General features: G+C 40.2%; 1 pseudogene; it reads right to left on the reverse strand.

Annotated features, from left to right (window-relative positions):
- Window positions 1-3,632: 3,632 nt before the first annotated feature.
- Window positions 3,633-14,590, reverse strand: part of LOC109456196 (large ribosomal subunit protein uL13 pseudogene) — a 38,372-nt pseudogene continuing 27,414 nt past the window's right edge.

A 14,590-nucleotide genomic window follows, 5' to 3' on the forward strand; every position in this document is an offset into this window, starting at 1 on the left:
CCATCCTCCAGAAGCAGTCATTATCTTATATTAACTGCCTACTGTGCTAGGTAGGCACTGGTGATATAGAGATAAATAACATACTGTCTTTGCCCTTAAAGAATTTACAGTTAGTACAACAGTCAAGCAGATAAACGTAATTTTTAAGATGTAACTGATGCTGATGTTGAGTTCATGTTATGGACTGAACTGTGTTCCCCAGCCCAAAAGTTCATGCGTTGAAGTCCTAACCACCCATACCTCAGAATGTGCCATACTTTGTCTTGTGTAATGCGCTCCCATGTATAATGTGTACCCACATTTTTTGGCCAAACTTTCAGGGGGAAAAATCTTTCATTTTAATTTTTTAGTTCAAATTTTTATTTGTTTACATTTAGGTACTTTTTTTTGTATTATAAGGAATTTTAGCATTTATTTTTTTAAAATATTATGGTACAAGAAATTTTATGTAACAAATAATTACAAAACACAAGAACAGATACAAGGTACAAGAAATTGTATATATCGGTGACACATTTACGATACTTACTCATTATAGAAGGCAGAGAATTCTTCATTGTTGTCATAAATTTGTCATAAGTTCAACAAAAACAATGATAGTATTCCAGGGCATTATTTTGCATACAGATATCGTTAGTGGGTTCCAGAGTTACACTTTTAACCTATAACCATAAATAAAAGAACTAAAAACATTTATGTAGATACAGAATTAGTACTACCCATGTATGATGCACAGCCTTATTTTCCCCTCACAAATTTGAGCAAAAGAGTACCCATTATATATGGCAAAATACAGTAATTGTATTTGGAGATGAAGCCTTTAAAAAGGTGATTAAGTTCAAATAAGGTCTTTAGGATAGGCCCTAATCCAATATGACTGGTGTCCTTGTAACAAGAGGAGATTAGGACACAGATGCGTGCGCAACAGAGGGAAGACCATGTGAAAGCAGAAGGAAAAGGTGGCCTTCGACAAGCCAAGGAGAGAGGCCTCAGAAGAAACAACCCTGCCAGCACCTTAATCTCAGACTTCTAGCCCCCGGAACTGTGAGAAAATAGATTTCTCTTGTTTTATCACCCAGTCTGTGGTACTTTGGCATGGCAGCCCTAGCAAACTAATAGTTTGTCTCCACAACATCCTTTGTCTCCCTTCCCCTTGTGTAGCATCCATGTGGAAGGCAAGGCTTAAAACATACCACCAATTCCAGGAATGAACTTTGATTATTTTAAACCATTCAAGGTAATCCCATAGCTCTTGCCACAGTGAGTGGTGTAGGAAACTTAGACTGGATAGGTGGTTTGTGTCCGTGAAACTTGAAGAGCTGGTAACTCTGTGAAAGATTTTTCCTTGTTCTTCAAACGCAGCTACTAAAAGCCTGCTGTCTTTCCATTTGGGAGGTGAAGGTCGAGAATATAAACTTTTGAATTATTGCAGCTACTGTCATTGTGAACAAAGCTAGCTTTAGTATAATGCTCCTTCTGTGGAAGACAGAGCAGAGAAATGGAGCAAAATTGGGTCCTTGACATCATTAAGCCATTGAATCAAATCAATCCCAATACCTGCCCAGTTATGTGAGCCAATATATCCCCTTCCTTATTTAAGCAATTTTGATTTTTTTTAACTTAAAATATAAAAGGTCCTAACAGTTATAAGATACACAGGGAAAGGAACCTATCACAGATTGAGTTCCCTGGGAAATGCACTTTGAGATGAAGATTGGGGTCCAGAAATTTCACTGGGGAGTGCTGCGGAAAGACTAAAGGAACCAGGATTGGGCAGAGGAAGAAGGTAAACTGGGATGCAGTCCACCAAAGGCCTCGGCCATTCCCGCAGGGAGCTCTGAAGCCTTTATGCCACCTCAATGACCAGTCAATCTGGCTGAATGCAGAAAGTAAGGTGGCCCTCTCGAGCAAAGGGTAAGTTGTGGAGAAAGATTCATTTGAAAACTGTCAGACCCAACACTTGCAGCAGCTGGTGGGATGACTGCTTCAGTCCTGCATGGGGAGGTCTCTGCAGTGCACCCTTATAGCCACGACTGGCCACCCAGCTCTAGGCACAGCCATTCCAAAATTCTCTTGGGTCCCTTTTCCTGGACAAACTAGAAATTTAACTACAGTCCTTGAAGCTGCTCTTGGGGCTATCGTTGAAGCTGGTCATATCCTTCCTCTGCTACCCATTCTAGATTCCCCTCATCCTCTTCTGGTCTAGGTAGCTTCGTGCAGTGACCCAGACCCTCTCTGCTGAAGGGCCTGAGCCCTGCACCACCAGGTGCTTCTCAAGTTGTGGCGGCTGCACTTGTCTGCATAGTATCCAAATTGGGCAAGTGAAAACCAAGACACCCAAAGGGATTATCCCACATATTCTTTCTTGTCCCTACTGCTTAACAGCTACTTTGTTGAATATCAGGGTCAACTGTCCTTCCCTTCTGGTTTCTTGGGATGAGGAGCCTGAAATGACCAGGCGGCAGCTGGGGTTTAATGAGACTCTTACTGTGCCTTCTAGTGGAAGCAATTCCCCTCTAGTAGCCCAAACCTCTAACCCTTGGGGAAAGAAGGTTAAAATTCCCCACGTGAATCGTTGGGAATCAGTACACAGAGATACTCCTACTTCCACCCTTCAGCTACTGGACCCAGATATTCTCTCTGTGAAGGACCCTGTACCATATAATGAATATCAACTTAGAGTGTACCTGAGTCCTACAGGATGGTGCCCCTATCACAAGGTCTCCTTTGCACCCTAGCTCTTCAGCTGAATCTTTAACAGGTCATTTCCATGCTCCATCAGTCTACCATTTTGTCTATGTGGGGTAATGTATGAAAGGATCAGTGGATCCCATAGTCATGTGTCCACTGCTGCCCTGGTTGGTGGATCAAACACTTTAAACCCTTAGTGATGCTGGCTAAGAACTTTCAGGCAGCAGGTCTAAGTTGGAATATGTTTATATTGCCGTCAAGATAGACTGATACTACTTCCAGATGGAATGAGTCCAGTGTGGACAACTTGTAATCAAATAGCTAGTAGGTCTACCAAAAGTTTGGTGCCATATTCGGGGCCAAGCATTGGTCTCTTCTGCTGGCAGTTTGGCTATTTGCCAATGGCAGTTGATAAATAAGCCTTGGTAAGTGGGACCCCATGCTGTTTGCTCTGTGTATATCCTCTGTTCCTGTCCCTATTTTTATCACAGGCCTGTTGGACTAACACTGGTGTAGCCAATGGCAGAGACTGGCTGACATTATATGGACAAGTCATCGGTTCTTGTACTAGTTGTTTAGTGCCTCTTTGATGGATGCCATCTGCTGTGCATTAACTTGTGAAACAAAGATCTTAACATTTCCTGTCCACTTTTACAGATTCATCTACATGCCTCTTTCGCAGACCTCTTTATCCCACATCTTTCTCCCTCCAGACTGACCAAGCAGACAAGCCTTTGTCAGGGCCCATAGCTTTCTACACAAAGTAAATGGCCAGATGCAGTAGCTAAAACTCTGCCTACTTAGAAGCATTCCCCTCACTGCTGTTTTTCAGGGCCACTCTTAAGTTGCTGCCTGTGGCACTCGGACATTGGGACTGCCTCCTTTAGGTCTGGAAGAAGGGAAGGGCAGGTCAAGCATGAGAAACACGGTCTTTATTGGACTCAAACCAGGAGTCCATGGGTCTTAAGGACCTCTTAATATTCGTCAGTTAGTTGTCTTCTCCACATTCTTCTCAGCCTGTTTCTGCAGCACCATGAGCTGCTGCTTCTTCCTGTGATGGATCTTGGCCTTCTCCTCCAGGGTGTCTGTCAACACCTGTACTTCCAGACAACCTTGTGAGCGAGGATCCCAAGGTAGGCAAACTTACAAGTAGGTTTCAGACACACAACGTTGAGGGCAGTAAAAACCACCATCTGCTTTTTCTTGTGGGGGTAGGCAGGGGCAGGATCCCATCAAGCATCTTGAGGCAGCCCAGGGCTGCCGGGCCTCACTTGGTCTTGAGCAGCAAAATGCCTCCCATGGTTCTGCCAACACGATAGATACAGAGCATGAAGTGGGAGGGGCCCTCGAGTGGCAGGAGACCGGAAGTGGTTGGGCTCACAGAACAAGTTGGCGGTGTTCATGCATTTGTGGAAAAAGACCAGGGACCGCAACTTGTTTCTGTAGAAACTGCCAGAAATGTGGATGCCCTTGTAGCGCATGACCCCCACCCTCCTGCCTAGGAGTATTACTTGGTTACGATGATCACCTGAGGACTCAAGTGACGGCCCTTGGCTGAGTACATCCACCATCTTCGGCAGCTGCCTGGAAAAGTCCAGGAACTATTTTACAAAAGGTAAATAAATCTCCACTGCGGATGATATAGCCTCACTCCAGAACCTTAGGGATCTGTGATTCTCCCATTGGGGCGTGCTATAAACTTTTAAGTTATATATGTAGAGAAGAAAATTCAAATATACAAATACATTTTTTAAAAAAGCAAAAATCCTTACGAATCTCATAAATAGGGACAATTCCTGTCAAATCATCAACATCCTAGTGAGCAACTTTTAAGACTTTTTCCTACTTATTTACATAAATAAAACTCTGCAATGCTGTTTTACAACCTGCTTTTTGATTCAACGATGTGTCGAATCTAGATTTATATCATTCCTTTGTTTGGATATATCATAAATTATTTAACCAGTTTGCTGTAGACAATGAGTTCTTAACTGGGTGGTACTGCCCCCTAGAGTATGTTTTGTGTCTAGAGTATTGACATTGAAATACGTATTATTTTGTTACACGTTACTTTTATTTCTCTTTCATATTACAGTTCAGTGTATTTTGTTGTAGGTATCTATGACTTTCATTTCAGGATGGTAAAGGGAGTGTTACAAAATATTTATTAGAAACACAGGACTGAGTTGATTAGGATTGAGAAGCTTTGCTTGTAGTTGGACACAGAGTATCTCCAATTTTCAATATTACAAAACATGTTCTGATGAACTTCTTTATGCATTCATCCTTTGGAGTGGGTGTGCTACCATAAGGGGTGTGCATGTTTAACCTTTTGACACATTGCCCCAATATACCCACACACCAACGGCACGAGAGTGCCGGTTCCCTCATATTCTCACCAACAAGAATGTAATCCCGATGTGTAGAGAGGTTGCTCTTCCCATAAGAGCTAGATAAGATTTTCTTAAAACTCATATTTTATGTTCCGGGGTAAATCAAGATTCCTCTCTGTGATTCTGAAAGTTTCAGGAACTTTATTCCCAGGCACTTCTGGGTGTAATTTCTCACTTCAACTGATTTCTCTTTTGTTTCAATTTTTTAAAAAATAACAGCTATGTTGAGACATGTATAATACACCATATAAGTCACTCATTTGAGGTTTATAATACTATGGTCTTTGGTATAGTCACAGAGTTATGCAACCATCACCATGATGAATGTTAGAACGTTGTTTTCATCACTTCCCTCCTTCCCTCAAACCCTATGCCCACCCACCTACCCCCTCCACCCCCACCCCCGCACATGTAATCCTCTAGCCCTAGGCAACCACTAATCTACCAGTTTTCTGTCTCTATTCTGAACATTTCATATAAATGGAATCATAAAATATGTGGGATTTTGTGACTGGCTTCTTTCACTTAGCATAATGCTTTCAAAGTTTATTCATGTGGTAGCATATAGTACTTCATTTTTTAAATTATCATTTCATTTCTTTATTGTTAAATATTCTGTCGTATGGATATACCACATCTTATTTACCAATTCATTAACTGATGGGCATTTTGATTGTATCCACTCATTGAGTATTATGAATAATGCTGTTATGAATATTCATGTACAAGGTTTTGTGTGGACATATGTTTTTATTTCTTCGGGTGTACACCTAGGAGTGGAATTGCTGGGTCACATGGTAACTCTTGTTTAACCCTTTGAAGAACTACCAAATTCGTTTCCAAAGCAGCTACACCATTTTACAGTCCCATCATCAGTGTATGAAGGTTCCAATTCCTCTACACACTCTACAGCATTTGTCATTTTCTGTTTCTTGATTGCCATTCCATTGAGTGTGAATTTGTATCTCACTGTGATTTTAATTTGTGTCTCCTTGATAGCTTATAATATTGAACATATTTTCATATGCTTGTTAGTCATTTGTATATCTACTTTGGAGAAGTGCCTCTTCAGATAATCTGCCCATTTGTAATTGGGCTGTTTTTCTTTTTATTACTGAGTTGTAATAATTCTTTATATATTCTACATAGAGGTCTCTTATCAGATATATGCTTTGCAAATATTTTCTCCCATTCTATGGATTACTGTAGCTTTCTTGATGGTGTCTCTGAAGCACAAGTGTTTTTAATGTCGATAATGTGTAACTTATTTTTCTTTTGTTGCTTGTGCTTTCGTGTCATATCTAAGAAACCATTGCCTAAGGTCCCAAAGATTTATGCCTATGTTTTCCTCCAGGAGTTTAATAGTTTTAGCTCATACATTTATGTCTTTGATCCGTTAATTTTTGTATGTGTGTATGCATAAATTTTGTGTATACACAATTTCACTTATTTACACGTGGATATCCAGTTACCCCAATATCACTTTCTGAAAAGACTCCCTTTCCCCATTAACTTGTGATGGCATTCTTGTCAAAAATCAGTTGACCATGAATGTAAATGTTTATTCTGGACTCTCAATTCTGAATCAGCTTTTCAATTTCTGCAAAAAAAACCACACACACAAAAACTATGATTTTGATAGTGATCAAGTTGAATCCACAGATCAATTTGGAGAATATTGCTATCTTATCAGTATTAAGTCTTCCAATCCAGCACATTGGATGCTTTTCCATTTATTTAAATTTTCTTCAATTTCTTTCAATAATGTTTTGTAGTTTCCTGAGTATAGGTTTCATACTTTCTTGGTTAAATTTATTCCTAATTATTTTATTCTTTTTGATGTTATGTAAATGGAATTGTTTTCTTACTTCCATTTTCAGACTGTTCATTGCAAGTGTATAGGTATACAATTGATTTTTGTGTATTGATCTTGTATCCTGCAACCTTGCTGAACATATTTATTAGTTCTAATAATTTTTAGTAGATTCCTTAGGATTTTCTATATACAAGATCATGTCATCTGCAAATAGAAATAGTTTTACTTCCTTTCCAATCTGAATGCCTTCTACTTTTTTGCTTGCCTATTTGCCCTTGCCAGAATCTCCAGTACAATGTTGAATGAAAGGGGTAAGAGCAGACATCCTTGTCTTGTTCTTGGGCTTAGAAAGCATTCAGTCTTCCATAATTAACTATAATGTTAACTGTCCTTTATCACGTTGAGGAAGTTCCTTTTTATTCTTACCTTGTTGTAAGTTTTTATCATGGAGGGGTATTGGATTTGTCAAATCTCTTCCTGCATTTATTGAGACAAACATGCCATGTTTAAAGTAATTATTGACATAGTTGAATTGTGTCTCCACTTATGGTAGTCATTATTGTTTCTGATGGCTCAAGTTGTCTCATCTTTGGCCAGTAAAAGCCCTCTCAAGTGTGCTTTTGACATGACCTGGTAGTCTTTGATAACTTGCTTGTGTTCTTAATTTGAAATAAGAATTAAAACCTATTTGCTATCTCTGCCCTAGAACATGGGCTATGAAATCAGACATCTGGATTTAATTCCAGGTTTAATAATTACAATTTGTGCAATTGGGAGAGTTACTTAACTTCTCTAGTTCAGAGTCCTAACTTATAAAGTGAGAATGATAATACATATTCATTGGGGTCCTTTGAGGATTAAATGAGACGCAGTATATAGTAGACACTTAATAAATTGTAGTGTCTATTATTAAAATTAGAGACAACACCCTGTTATCATACGAAAGTAAAAGTTGCTTTCCTTTCAGAAAAAAGTTGCTTTCCTTTAAAGATAAGGTTGTAAGAAAAGTGATGCTAATAACAATTTACATTTAGTGTGTACTTATGTGCAAAACATGATGGTAAACATTATCGCTTTACTTCAGTTATTCCTCTAAACAATTTGATTAGGCAGGTATTAATATAGATCATATATTTGTATGTGACATTCTAATACATTGTAATACTAGTCCTATATTATAGATTATGCATCTGAGGCTTAGAACAGGTTAGCTCACTTATTCAAGTGAACTAGGAAGTGACAGAATTCAGAAAACCCTCTGACCCCAAAATATAAGCACTTAACTCTATTTAGGTGTGTTACATTGTTCTGAAATAATAGCCTGAGTATAACTTCTTCTGAATACTCCCAGATTCCCGCAGATTATCTTGACATTTCTCATTTACTTACCTTATCTGACTGCTTTTCTCAAAAAAAAAAAAAAAAAAAAAAAAAGAAAGAAAAAGAAATTGGGTTTTAAGCGACAGTCAAATGGAGCCAGAAACCAGGAGCTTCCTGACAGAAGAGATGTGTTATCATTCAGTGCTGGGAGAGGCCAAGACACAAAGAATACCCAGAATGGGCCAGTGTTTGCTGTTTTTGTCTTTTATTCATATATCTTTCCTATTGTTAAATTTCTCTCCCTCCTTACCTCTTTCAGTGTGGTATTTCTGTATACACATTGAAAGTGTATATGTTTCTGTGTTAAGAATCGCTTCGGAAATAATGATTTTCAGGTCATTTGGAGTCTTTCACATCTGTGTAGTTGAGGTGTTCTGAAAGTCTTAATCTGATCTTAGTTACTGCTTCTAACATAGCATTGGATATGCTATGGTACTTGTTGGCTTTTTGTGGCTAAAAATCTCAAAGTTTTCCTATCTTACAGAATCTTAGCTATACCATCATTTTAAGTTGATGAACTAAGAGTAGTGTAGGAAATTTGAAGGTGAAAAGAAAAAATTAAATATATACAAAAATTTCAGGAACTTACCCTCAAATTTGTGCTGTGCAACTATTTTACAACAATGAATTATCATTTTAAAAATCCCATCTATTTCCATTACAAAGTTATATGATGCTATTAAACCTTTCTTGTAGAAAAGTTTATCCACCTTAAAATGGAAATGTAAAAGATAAAAATCAATTGTTCTCTCCACTACAGTTCTCTTCACCAAAGTCTTAAAACTCAAAGTTTAATTTGGACCTTACACTTGCTAGTACATTTACAAACTGAAGATGAATTCTGAGTAGTACTGTATGTCACGTTCAAGTAACACAATAAAGTTATTTTCATTTTGTAATGTGCTTCCTTTTAAAAAATATTAACTTCATGATTTTCCCCTTTCCTGCAGTAAACAGATTTGCTCATAGAACTCTTCAGGACTGCAACAATAGCTTCTGACATAATTTTATAGGAACAATTACGTAGCCTTCTTTTCTTTGGAAATTATGATGATTTCCTTTCCTTAATAACTCTGATCATACCAGTTAATTTCAATCTAATGGAAATGTATGGCCAGGAGCCCAGAGGTGTCTGGGCAGAAGCATTATTATTTGAAGGGGATCAGGAAAAGACTTACTAGTTTGGGGAGTTCCCTAGCCATTTGTACCCAGGAATTTATAGATTGATGCTCATTAATCTCAAACTGCTTACCTCCTGTTTCCATCCCTTTGCTCCATGTCCATAATCTGTCAGGTATTAAGTTGTATTTTAAAGATACTAGTGGAAAGCAAAAGTAAGTCTAGTCACAGGATCATTTGATTAAGAAGGATGCCAATTGACAAAACCAGATCACACTCAGAAACGTTCCTCTGTCCTGTGGGCACAGGCTCTTGGTATCTCATGACTACATTCTACTGATGACCTCAGCCTCTTTGATCACAGCTTTTGCCACCGTCCCCAGCATGCCACCAGTAACCACTTCTTCCTCTTCTTGGACTCTCCTTGGGATCGAGCCCTCAATTGTTATTCCTCACCACTGGTCTCCCAATCTCAGAATTCTTCTCTCATCCAGTGCTTGCTATCCACTGATGCCATGTTAAATCTCCAGAGTACACTGCTTTAATCCTGGCACCAACTTTAAAGAATCACCATGGCCTAATGGATTAAATCCAAAATCTTCAGTTAGGGCCTTCACAATGTGAATCCACCTTCATTCCCCACAAGTCTCCAGTACACATTCTTTACCCCATCCCACTGGGTAGCTGTGATGAACTAGAAGGCATCGATCTTCTAGGAGAGAACTTAGCAAGCTTTTTCCTGTAAAAAGCCAGATAGTAAATATTTTCAGCTTTGTGGGCCCTATGGTCTCTGTTGCAACTATTCAACTCTGCCGTTGTGACATGAAAGCAGGCATAGGATATTGCGGGGACAGAGCCCCAGAGAGCAGTTTCCAGGCTCTCAGCCTCACGTGGAAAGGTGCTGGCTCGGGTAGTAGATGGCCATTAGCTGTGGCTAGTTGGCCGTCAGCTGTAACCAGTGAGCCATTGGCCACTAATATAACTGCTGTGGCTACGCTAGCAAAAAATGGGGGCTAGTAAGAAGATGGTGGCTGGCAAGCGCAGATTGCTTTTAGGATGGCGGATTGCAGATTGTGTGAATCCTGCTCCCTGTGTCTCCAGCCCAGCCACCAGTGAGACTATAGTGGTATGACTCCCCTATCTATGGCTCCGTGGGTGTTCCTTTTTGGCCTAGCCATATCCTGCGTTCTTATGTGGGGAGCGGGACCAGAGACCCCCCTGATGACTCCCTGCATGACAGATATGAATGAATAAGTATGGCCAGGTTCCAATAAAACCTTATTTATGGACATGGAAGTTTTAATTTCATACAATTTTTTTGTGCCATGAAATGTTATTCTTTAGTTTTGTTTTTCTTAACCATTAAAAAAATGTAAAAGGCGTTCTTTGCTTGTAGGCTATACAGAAACACGTGGCAGACTAGATTTGATCCATGGGCCGTACTTTGCCAAGTGTCCTAGGATATCACTGATTATGGGCTTTTAGTCAAGCAAGACCAAGGAGCCCCGGGTAACAAGAACAGCACCCCCTTTACCTACGACAGCATCTTTTGTTGCCCATTGTTAGTGTTCATCGGTAGAGGTGTAGCCTGGTGCCACATGACGTACAGACCCGCTCAGCATTTCTAAGTCTCTAATTACTTACTGAGGAGAAAAGGCCCCCACTAACCACACCGCCACGGGAAGGTGGAATACCACTGCATGTTACTGGAGTACTGGGCAAGGGTCAGAGTGGGTCCTTTAAAGGGAAGGCAAGTTTAAACTACTGGCTATATATATATATATATATATATATATATATATATATATATATGACCTCCTCCCACTCAGGCAGTCCCACTGGAGTTCTTCTAGGAACTAAAAACTTATGACTGAAATGTTCCCTTTCAGTTTTTAGGTGAGGTGCCTTTCCTGTGGGCAGAGTTCACTGACAGATTCCTGGCAAAGTCTGCAGATAGTGTCAGTGGTTTTATCACTAGATAGGGATGCTGAACCGGCAGCTTAAAGCCGCTAAGAAGCCAGAGGGGTTTTCTGGATGTCTTTTACCAAAGGGAGGCACTGCTACCCTTCAGATACCCCCTCAACTTTGAAGAACGAAGACAAACCTCTATGCCTTGCCTGAAAAACATAGATAAGCACTTCTAAAACAGGAAGATTGGAGTGTCTCCAAGCTGTCTGTGAATTTCTTCAAAAGGAGTGGTAGCAGGAGGAGGGAAAATTTGGAGGAGATGGTAAGAGAGTGTGCTGAGTTCTCCTTTTTAATCCCTCTCCTTGCTCCTGTTGTTGGATTGCTGCCACTGGAAGGTGATGCCTTTGAGAGAACAGCTGCGAGGTAAGAATCTAGAACTCAGCGCTGACATTGTAAGCCTGCCAATGGCCACTAGAGGGTGCCAGAGCCTGAGGTTGGGGGCCTGAGGCTCTTCTCCCCATATGGCCTGGAGAATTATCAGCCGACCAAGAAACAAAGGCAATAGACCAGGGGTGTCCAAACTTTTTTCAACGTTTTTCACCAAGGGCCATATGTGGTAAAACAGCCGGGCCACTCACTCAAGGTGAAGTACGTATTGCCTCACTTGGTTTATTTAAGTAAAGTAAATATATTTTTGGAATTTGCTGCGGGCCAATTAAAAATGGACCGCGGGCCGCAGTTGGCCCGCGGGCTGCAGTTTGGACACCCCTGCAATAGATGGACTGTAAGGCTACAGCCCTGCCTGATCCTGTGAAGCCAGACAAGCAGGATCTCAAAAACTTCAGAGGTTTAGAGTACAGCAGACCAGGGGATTTCCTACTTTGTCTGGGGACCGTGACTGAGGCTGTTATCTCATGAAATTGGGCAGGGATGAGAATTGCTTCATGGCTGCAGTGAAATAGGAAAACTCCCTGCCTTCATGGGTCCTTTATTGAAATCATTAAGTGCTTTTTTTTTAATGCTAGGAATTAAAGAATAAGAACTGGCTAGAGGTATAGGGACTTGGATAGAAAATGGTCAGGACCATACTCAGATGAGAGCAGGTCAGGAAACAAAGGAAGGTAAAAAATGCTCCTTCCAAGTGTACAGGGGAGGGCAAGGACAGGAGTGAAGGCTAAGCCTCAGAGGTCTTACCCATGTGCTCTCTGCCTCTCCCGATGATAACTAACCCGGTTTGCTTTTAGAAATTCTTCAAAGTATGTGGACAAAGTATATGGAACGTGGTTATTTGCTCAGAAGTTTGTTTAGGAAACGACATTATAAACTTGGCCTGATAACCTGGAAACTGGCATAGGTTGTAAAAAATTAATAACAATCTGTAGTCAAAATCTAAGAAGATTTAAATCAACTTGGGTGATGGGAGGGAGAGTTGATCAAGTGCAGAGGGTAGTAAAACTTTGTCATGGTTCTTAGATTGTTTAGGAGAAGGGATGTAGAGTCTCATTTATGCTAGACATTGTTAGAAAATATTTTTTAATGTGTATGTTCATAAGGGAAATCATTAAATGAGAAATACACTATACAATTTTCAAACCATTTGAGAAAAAAAATGAACAAAGAAAACGCAGTTCATCCAAAGTCAAAAAAAAAAAAAAAAAGGAAGATAGAAGAAACAACCAGAAAACATGAAAAATAGAAGACAATAAGATGGCAGAAATAAAGTCAATATCACAATGAATGAGTTAAATGTACCTAATTAAAATAGAGACTTATGTATTAAGTTTAAAAAAATCAATTGACTGTATAAGAGACACATCTAAAAATGACACAGGGAGGTTGAAAAATCAAAGGATGGGAAAAGCTGTACTAGCAAATACTAATGAAAAGAAGGCAGAGGTAGCAGTACAAATATAAGAGGATATTGAAGTGGCTTCTGTGTCTCAGTTTTGGTTGAGGGCCCAGAGCTAAATGGGTACCAAGTACCCCACAATCTAAAGTGGGATACCAGACTCTCCGTACAAGACATGCTAAGAAGTAGTAAGACTGTTATCCTAGCCTCTAAAAGAGTAGGGGAATGAAAGGCGTTCTTTGGAGAAAGTTGTTGGATGCTGTGTGCTTCTTCCACTGTTGTGGGGAAAGGAGAAGGTGTGATTCCCCTTGATCTTATGCCAAGTGAGGGGGGCTTCACTGGGAGCTTGATTCCTGGAGTTAGGAGCACATATGGGCTATATAAGAATCTGTGGCTATGGGTGGCCAGTTAGCTCAGTTGGTTAGAGCGTGGTGCTGGTAGCACCAAGGTTGCTGGCTCAATCCCAGCATGGGCGATTGTGAGCTGTGCCCTCCTTAAAAAAAAAAAAAAAAGAATCTGTGGCTAGATTGGCTTGAAGAAGCAGAGAAGAGAGGCAAGCCTGCTTAGGGAGCAAGCCATAGTTGGTAGTGGCATGACAGCGCGGGCAATGTGCATGTTTCCTGTGGACCAGAAATGAACCACACGTTGCGGGTGTGGGGTGGGATGAGCAAGCCAGCCTGAACTTTAGAAGAGGAGTCTGTTTGCAAAGGAGATGATGGTAGCCAGTTCAGTGGTAATCCATAGGAGCCTGGGGGCTGAGGGAGGAGTGGATAGCAGCCCGGTGGTATCAAGAGATCAACAGTGCAATGTTTCCACTGGGGGAATCTCTGAGATATCCACAAAATTGCTTAAGAGTCGGCTGGAAACATGCAGTTCACAATAGTACCAGCAGATGATACTTTGTCCCTTTACCCCAGGCCCAGCCCTGGAGGAGGGAGGTGAACAAAGAACAGAGAAGTTAATTGCCCATATCCCTCTGCCTGTGATTGGAGCAGACCCAATCCTACATAAGGTATAAACTGGGTAAAGTGGAGTTTGGAGTTCTCATTATCACACTGGATTGGCCCGCTACATGTCAAAACAAAAAGACAATTTATATATTATCTGAGAGTGAGCCAAAGAACTGTAGGACCTGTCCAAGACTTCATCCAATGACAGGGAATGAATTATTTGATGGAGCAAAATTAATAAGGAGTGGTGGGAAAGAATAAGTGTGTTTTATAACACATTAATAAGTTAATTTATAACACTATTCATCTTAGCTCATTCAATATAACTGTTATATTAAAATAAGATGAATTAGAATTCAAGGTGAAAAGTATTAAATAAAACCAAGGAGGATATTTTATATTAATGAAATGAAGACTCTATAACAGTGTTACTCTTTCCTGTATCCCTCCTTGCTCTTTCCGTAAGTCCACTTAGGGGACTTGC

Source organism: Rhinolophus sinicus, chromosome 1 (assembly GCF_057876585.1).
Source record: "Rhinolophus sinicus isolate RSI-liver-muscle chromosome 1, RSI-T2T, whole genome shotgun sequence".
NCBI lineage: Eukaryota > Metazoa > Chordata > Mammalia > Chiroptera > Rhinolophidae > Rhinolophus > Rhinolophus sinicus.